Source organism: Globicephala melas, chromosome 9 (assembly GCF_963455315.2).
Source record: "Globicephala melas chromosome 9, mGloMel1.2, whole genome shotgun sequence".
In the NCBI taxonomy this organism is placed as follows: Eukaryota; Metazoa; Chordata; class Mammalia; order Artiodactyla; family Delphinidae; genus Globicephala; species Globicephala melas.
Genome location: NC_083322.1, coordinates 75,749,920 through 75,758,221, shown reverse-complemented (window position 1 = coordinate 75,758,221; position 8,302 = coordinate 75,749,920). Strand labels below are relative to the sequence as shown.

The following is an 8,302-nucleotide window of genomic DNA, read 5'->3' as shown; positions in this document are numbered from 1 at the left end:
ATGACCGTCACAGCCTCATTCAGCCGACTCCAGAAAAAAGGTAAGGGAAGGGGGTAAAACAAATCAAGATGGAATAAAGGCTGCAGTACCAAAGAAGAGCAAAAAAAGAACAACAAGGAGGGAGAAAGTGTCTTCCTACAACAAGGCGGACCAGACGGAAATAACTTCTGGGGGCCTTTTCAGGTTAAACAGGAGACAACAGGCCCCTAGTGGAGTCACCTGTACTAAACGCCACGTAACAAACCAAGACTTGATACCTAACCTAATTGCAGTTTTGACCCCCAGGAGTGTAGCCTTTAGCAAGTCCACCTGGAATGCCCTGGTAAGCACTGGTGAGGTAATCCCCCCAGAGGCCCTTGGCTTCCCCTTAGGAAGACGACCTTGCCCGAAACAACACATTCCTTGCTAATAATTTCCTTTTTCCTCCACCTTGAAAAACCTTTCCTCTTCTACAACTTGGTGATATTCCTTTCTGTTGCTACCTGGGAGGATGCCCGATTCATGAATCACTGAATAAAGCCAATTTGAGCCTTAAATTTACTCGGCTGGATTTTAACAAGGCACACATAGTTTGAACAGTCATGTGATAGGAAAATGGATTCACAAATATAACGAATTTAGGCATTGCAGCAGATTGCAACTTTCAGTCTGAATGTGCTCCCAGGAGTGGATAGAATCTGTGGGTTTATTGCTAACATTTTTTTGAATAGAAGAACGAGATTTCCACACACCCCCTGCAAATCAGGCAGGTGTCATGAAAGAGCCAGCTCAGTGATCGGGAGTCACTTGCCTGGTCTGAGCTTAAAAAAGTCCCCTTGGGCACTAGATTCCTGAACTGTAAAAGGAAAGATTATATGCTAACAAACTGTGAGAATAACTGGAGGATCTATTTTGAAAATATTTTTCTATTTTGAAATGCTTATAGATTTACAGAAAACTTCTAGGGGTAGCATAGAGAGTTCTAGTACATACCATTCCCCCCAGCTTTCCCCAATGTTATCATCTTTCACAACTACAGCACATTTATCAAACCTGAGAAATTAACGTTTCTATAATACTCTTAACTAAATCACACACTTTACTTGGAGTTTCCTATTTTTAAATAAGACTGCTGTGTAGTACAGAACTGTGGCTTTGTCAGAGGCTCAGTTTTATATCCAATAAAAACCAAGGAAGGGACTTCCCCCGTGGTGCAGTGGTTAGAAATCCGCCTGCTATTGCAGAGGACACGGGTTCAAGCCCTGGTCCGGGAAGATCCCACATGCCGCGGAGCAACTAAGCCCGTGCGCCACAACTACTGATCCTGCGCTCTAGAACCCACGAGCCACAACTCCTGAAGCCTGAGCGCCTAGAGCCGGTGCTGCACAACAAGAGAAGCCACCGCAATGAGAAGCCTGTGCACCGCATCGAAGAATAGCCCCCGCTGTCCGCAACTAGAGAAAGCCCACGCACAGCAACAAAGACCCAATGCGGGCAACAATAAATAAATAAATTAATTAATTAAAAACAAAAAAAACTAAGGAAAATAAATTTCCCCAGAAGATGTGAAAATTAAATGAGATATGGTAGGTGAAATTGATTTTTATACTCCGAAGTGCTATTCACGGGAGTGAGTCACACATGATAAAAAGACATTTTTAGGTGTTTTAATAATTGATTTAGCACTGCTCCTGAAGTGGATAAAATCTGAAACAGGGTCTATTGCCCACAGCTGAAACACCGTTCTCAATATGAAAGTGCAAAATTTGCACAGAGAAATTAGAACAAAGAAACAAATATACTAATTTAAGCCAGTCCTCTTGAATAGGAGCAAATAGATTTTTTAGCCGATAAACAGTTTACTGAAGTTCCTATAATATTGTAACTTCTGAGTTTTAAATTGTGTGTGTGTATTGTTTTTAACTAATCAATTTCATGATTTAGAAATTTGAAAGCACAGTTTCATGGACAAGGTAAAAATTTTTTTAGGTTTTGAACTAAAATACATTTCTTAAGAAAGCTCAGGAAAAAATGATGGGAATGACATTAGGCAGTTATTTTTTGTTACCATTTCATTCAAGATTTAGAATATTCCTGATAATGATTTTGAGTAAATTATTTAAAATTCAGGCATTTAGCTTGAGGAGAAGTGTGTACTATGCCCTGGCTTTGTCACTAATTGTGTCACGTTCAGTTATTTATTTAACCTTACAGGTGTCATTTCCTCATTATAAAGGAGCACGATGGGACAGATCGCTTTTTAAAGATCTGTGGCACTAACATCGTGTGACTCTGGCCATAAGAGAGGAAGGCCTGAAGTTAAAGAGGAGAAAGAAGGAAAAATATAAATGTAGTTCACAGATGCAGTGTAGTTGTATTAGCTTTTTATATAGTGACATTGGATACTTTTGGTCTTTTGGGGGTGTCAGGGTTAAGATCCTTTTTCACAAAGGTATTTTCTCTGTGACAAGTAGATATTTTTAGGGCTGTAAGCACAGCATTGCACACGCTCAAGCCCTAACCTGCTAGCCTTTTTGAGAGTGCCCTTCCCATGTGGCTTAAATTGTTCTCTAAATAGACCTAACAACGGAGTAATCACACTTCTTTTCTTAGAATAATGTCATTTTAATTTTTTTAAGAGAGACTAGACAGGAATCCAGCTATCTCATTGCTTAGCTATCCAGGTTCATAGTGAAAAACATCTGAAGAAGTAAATAGTATCGCTTAAAAGAATATCTATGATGTCTCCTGTTAATAATGGGAAATTTAGGGCTTCACTGGTGGTGCAGTGGTTGAGAGTCCACCTGCCGATGCAGGGGACACGGGTTCGTGCCCCGGTCCGGGAGGATCCCACGTGCCACGGAGCGGCTGGGTCCGTGGGCCATGGCCGCTGGGCCTGTGCGTCCGGAGCCTGTGCTCCGCGAGGGGAGAGGCTGCAGTAGTGAGAGGCCCGCGTACCGCAGAAAAAAAAAAATAATAGTAATGGGAAATTTATCAAATTAACTTTAATTGCATAAATACAGAAAAGTTTAAAAAAATGAAAAACTTAACCTTTTGTCTACTTCTGACTTGTTAAATAAAATAAATAGAACATTACAGAATAGGTTTATTTTACAGGGAAGAACTTCGGGGAAATTTTTTGTTTTGTTTTGTTTTTTTAAAGAAACACATTAAGATCCAAAAGAAAAAATTAAATAAATAACAACCAAGGTAAAGAAATTCTTGTACAACATGTCCATCCAACAGCACACCCATTTTTCCTTCTTGGAGAGTCATTTATATTCTCCCCCGTGAAAATATTAGCACCACTTCCCCTTGGCTGGATTCCTTGACACTCCCTACAGTGAGAGCAGACATCTGTTACTGAGCCTCTATTTAGGGAAAAGGTATTAACACTCAGAATACACAAAGGAAGAAATCTCATCTATAACACCCAGCATGGTATTTTTCAACCCCATCCCCTAAAAGAGCGATCTGAGCAGAACCTCTGAATATCTGATATAATTAGCTTCTCTTGTCAACAGTGTCTTCTGTTCCCTCCTGTAGTGGGTTGCATTGTGGATTCCCAAAAGATATGTTTACCAAACACCTGTGACGGTGACCTTATTTGGAAACAGGATCTTTGCAGGTAAAATAAGGTAAGAATCTTGAGATGAGATTATCCTGGATTAACGTGGCCCTACATCCGATGACAAGAGCCCTTGTAAGAGATGAAGGCTATGTGAAGAAAGCCCAAGGTTGGAGTGATGCCATTGGATGCCAAGGGATGTTGGCAGCTACCATCAGCTAGGAGAGAGGCATGGAACAGATTCTCCCTCAGAGCCTCCAGAAGGAAACAACCCTGCTGACACCCTGATTTTGGACTTCTCGACTCCAGAGCTGGGAGAGAATAAACGTGTGTTGTTGTCAGCCACCCAGTTTGTGGTTACTTGTTACAGCAGTCCTACGAAACTAATACTGGGCACTTCTACTGGGAACTGCTTCCTCTTTCACTAGAAATGTTGCAAGAATTTAATAAGGTTGGCAAAGCTTTCCCCTGTAGTAAGTCCCCTAGAAGGACCACTTGTTCCAAAGTGAAGAGGGTCATAGGAAAACCATTAAGTAGGAGTACAGAGAAGGAAACCTATTGCCTGTAGAGAATGACACTTTCCTATAAAATAAGGACACTGAATTTTTAATAGACACAGAGAACTTTAGTGTCTTCCTACAATGCTATCCTTACACGCTACACCTAATTCAAGTTGCTACCTTCACTCACACTTTTGAAAGTCTTCTTTTGTAATTGACTTTAGAACCTGTTGGGAAGTTTAGTGTTCTCTAGAGAAACAGAACCAGTAATTTATATATATATAGGGGATCGGGGGGAGAGAGAGAGAGAGACATTGATTTATTATAAAGAATGGGCTCATGCAATTTTGGAGGTTGAGAAATCCCACAATCTGCCGTCTGCAAGCTGGTCGTGTGGTTAGGTCTGGTCTAAAGATCTGACAACGAGGAGAGCTGATGATGTAGATTCCAGTCCAGATCTGAAGGCTTGAGCACCAGGCATGCTGAAGGGAGACGAAGGTGGACGTCCCAGCTCAAGTAATCAGCAGGAAGGGCCAAGTTCTTCCTTCCCCACCTTTTTGTTCTATTTGGACCCTCGACAGATTGGATGATACCCACCCACACTGGAGAGGGCGATCTTCTTTACTGACTCCACTGATTCAAATACTAATTTCATCTGGAAGTACCCTCACAGACACACCCAGAAATAATGTTTAGCCAAATATCTGGGCACCCCACGACCCAGTCAGGTTGACAGTTAAAATTAAGCATCATACAGGTTATGCAAGCAAAACAATATCATTCATTTATAGTCACAATTCCAATGTTATTATCAAATCTTTCTTCTTAGGCAATTTAAATTACAATTAAAGTGACAAATACTGAACTTGAATGCACATGACTTCTAACTTAAAAAATTAGATAGATGGATCCTCAAAAGATGAAGAAATTTCACTATTTATAATTTTATACCAACCAGACTGGCAAAAATTAAAAGCGTGACAGTACCTTTTTTTTTTTGGCTGTGCCACACAGCATGCAGGATCTTAAGTTCCCCAACCAGGGATCGAACCTGCACCCCCTGCAGTGGAAGCGTGGAGCCTTAACCACTGGACCGCCGCGGAAGTCCGACAATATCATTTTTAAGCAAAGATATAAAACTTTAGGACATCTACATCTCTGCTGCTGGTACTTCTACCAGAAGAGCTGCTATACTCATTAGGTCATAAAGATGCAGGTGCCAATACTTCTCACCCCAATAATTCTAACCCTAGGTGTGTAGAAGTAGCTCTTACACAAATGCAGCAAGAGACTTGCAAGTTTCAAGGTAACATTATTTATGATAACAAAAGAGTGGAAACAGCCCAAACGTCCATTAACAAAAGAATGGATAGGTCAGCGGACCAGATCTATACAATGGAATATAGCACTCAAAGTGAGTGAACCGCAGTTATATACATGTATCAACATGCCAATATGGATGAAGCTCACAACCATAATGGTGAACAGTAACCAAAAAAAGTATGTTGCAGAATGCTCATGAGTATGTAACACACTGGAAGCGCCCTGCTCATAAACCCTTAGGCCTTATCATTTCAGCACAGGCCAGTCCAACCCCTAACTGTCAGTAATTTCAACCCTTTGCCAGAGGGGTTCCTTTGTTTGCAAAGCCCACTCTGCCTGCACACGAGGCAGGCCAGAAGTGCCAGGGAATTAACACCCTCCAGCAGCCAGCCCTCAACCAATGGTCCACAGGACCTGTGTATAAATACTTGGGAGGATTAATTCCAAAGTGTATACTCTACTCCGTCTCCTCAGTGTGATTAAGATATATTTTACTTTATGATTTAGAAATAGATACATGTTTTAATTTTGATTAGTTAGGAAAGGAATCATAACAGCTGAATGTGAGTTCTTTTCTGTTGGATAAAAACAAAAACTTCGGTAGCTAAGTTCTTAAAACCAAGAATATTCTGAGATTGTTACCAAACATTTCCAAATTACAGGGGAAATTCTGATTTTTAGGTCTCATTTTCTTGCAAAGTAAACAACTTCTTACACAGTTTTTTTTTTTAAGCTGCTACTTGTATTATGAAAATAGGTTGTTTTGCTTGAAATGTAGGAGGAAAGAAATCAGTCTTTTGTAAACTTGAGAAATGAATTAAAAGTTTTTCTAGAATAAAATTCCTTCATGTCATGATGGCATTAATCGGTTATTTATTTATTTTATTTATTAAAAAAAAAAAAGAACAGGTGCAGCAGGTAGTTAAGGGTACAGAAGCTAGAGCGGACTGCCTGGGTTTGAAACCAGAGTCTGCCACTTACTAGCTGTGTGACTTTGAGCAAGTCTCTTAACCTCTTTGTGCCTCAGTTTCCCCATCTGCTGAATGGGGATGAAACAATATTTACCTTTTATGGTTGTTGTGAGGACTAGAGTTAAAATATGTAACAAATTTAGAATAGTGTCTTACAAAGACCAAGGTCCCAAAGACTGTTAGCTCTTCCTATTGCATTCGCAATAAAACCGTAAGGGAAATTTTAAACACAATATTCAGAACAGTGGTTATCTTTGGAAGGGAGAGAGCTTGATAGGTTCAGAGATGGATATATGGGGGTCTCAAAGGTATTAGTTATGTTCTATTATTTTTAAGTTGGGTAATGGATATATTTTTGTTGTTTTATTATTATGCTTTATAACTTACATATAAATTACATCTTTTAAAATATCTATCAAATAGTGCATACTTTTTAAAAGTTGAAAAAATAAAATAATCTCCACCAAATGTATTTAGATTTATATGTCTTTTATGATTTCAGGGTACTCTTTGCTTCAGCTAAGGCCAATCCTTCCCCCCCTCACCCGGGTGGCAGAGCTCGGAATCTTCCTCTTCCTCCATCACCACCTAGAGGAGGAGATCTAATGGCCTATGACAGAAGCGGGAAACCTGGAGACCGTTATGATGGCATGGTTGGTTTCAGTGTTGATGAAACCTGGGACTCTGCAGTAGACACATGGAGCCCATCAGAGTGGCAGATGGCTTATCAACCACAGGGTGGCTCTAGATATCATTATTCCTATGCTGGGGGTCATGGTTCATATGGTGATCTTGGTGGACCTATTATTACTACACAAGTAACTATTCCCAAAGATTTGGCTGGATCTATTGTTGGCAAATGTGGTCAGCGGATTAAACAAATCCGTCATGAGTCAGGAGCTTCGATCAAAACTGATGAGCCTTTAGAAGGGTCCAAAGATCGGATCATTACGATTACAGGAACACAGGACCAGATACAGAATGCATAGTATTTGCTGCAGAACAGTGTGAAGGAGTATGCAGATGTTGAAGGATTCTAATGCAAGATATTTTTTTCTTTTTTATAGTGTGAAGCAGTATTCTGGAAAGTTTTTCTAAGACTAGTGAGGAACTGAAGGATTCCTGCATCACTTTTTTTTTTATCTGCTTCTGTTTAAAAAGGCAAGATTCCTCTGCTTCACAGGTGTTCTGCATTTGAGGTGTAGTAAATCTCTGCTGTTCACCACATGTAATGTTTTAGTTCCTTACAAACAGGGTTGGGGGGTTAGGGGGGTGTGCAAAAACTAACTTTGAAATTTTGAAACAGCAGCAGAGTGAGTGACTTTTCATTTTTGTTCACTGTTGGTGGTTTAAAAAAAATCCCCCCATGTAATTATTGTGAACTCTTTGCTTTGTGGTCACTGTAACATTTTGGGGTGAGGGGGAGAGACAGGGAGGAAAAGTAACAATAGTCCATATGTCCCTGGCATCTATTCAGAGCAGTGTGCACAATGTAACGCTCTTTTGTAAGAAATGTTTTAGATTTTCAAAATAAATTTAGTGAATCTATTTTTGGTGGTCATTTGTTTTTTAAGACAGTCATTTTTCAAATGGCTGAATTCCCCTCAACCTGTCCCCACACTAAACACTAAGTTTAATTTTCAGTCCTCTGTTGGATATAAATAAATGCATCTCTTCCTGGACTTAAGCAAAATATCTTGACACATTCAGTTCTGGTGATTTCTTAAGTGATTTCAAAGTCCATTGCTTGGGAGGAAATTCCACCACACATTCATGCTTATAATAATCTGGGGATTTTTGTTTGTTTTTTGCAGATGCTTGCCCCTACCTTGCAACAATTTTCTGTTTGTAATTGTGAAGAACCAAGGTGGGGAGCAATACAACAGACGGAGTAGTTGGTATAAGTATATACCAGAAGCCTAATTAATGGCGGCAAGTTTTATTAATCAGAATAATACTTG

General features: G+C 39.8%; 1 pseudogene; it reads left to right on the top strand.

Annotated features, from left to right (window-relative positions):
• LOC115853918 (heterogeneous nuclear ribonucleoprotein K pseudogene) lies at positions 1–7,439 on the top strand (annotated as a pseudogene).
• The last annotated feature ends 863 nt before the right edge of the window (positions 7,440–8,302 follow it).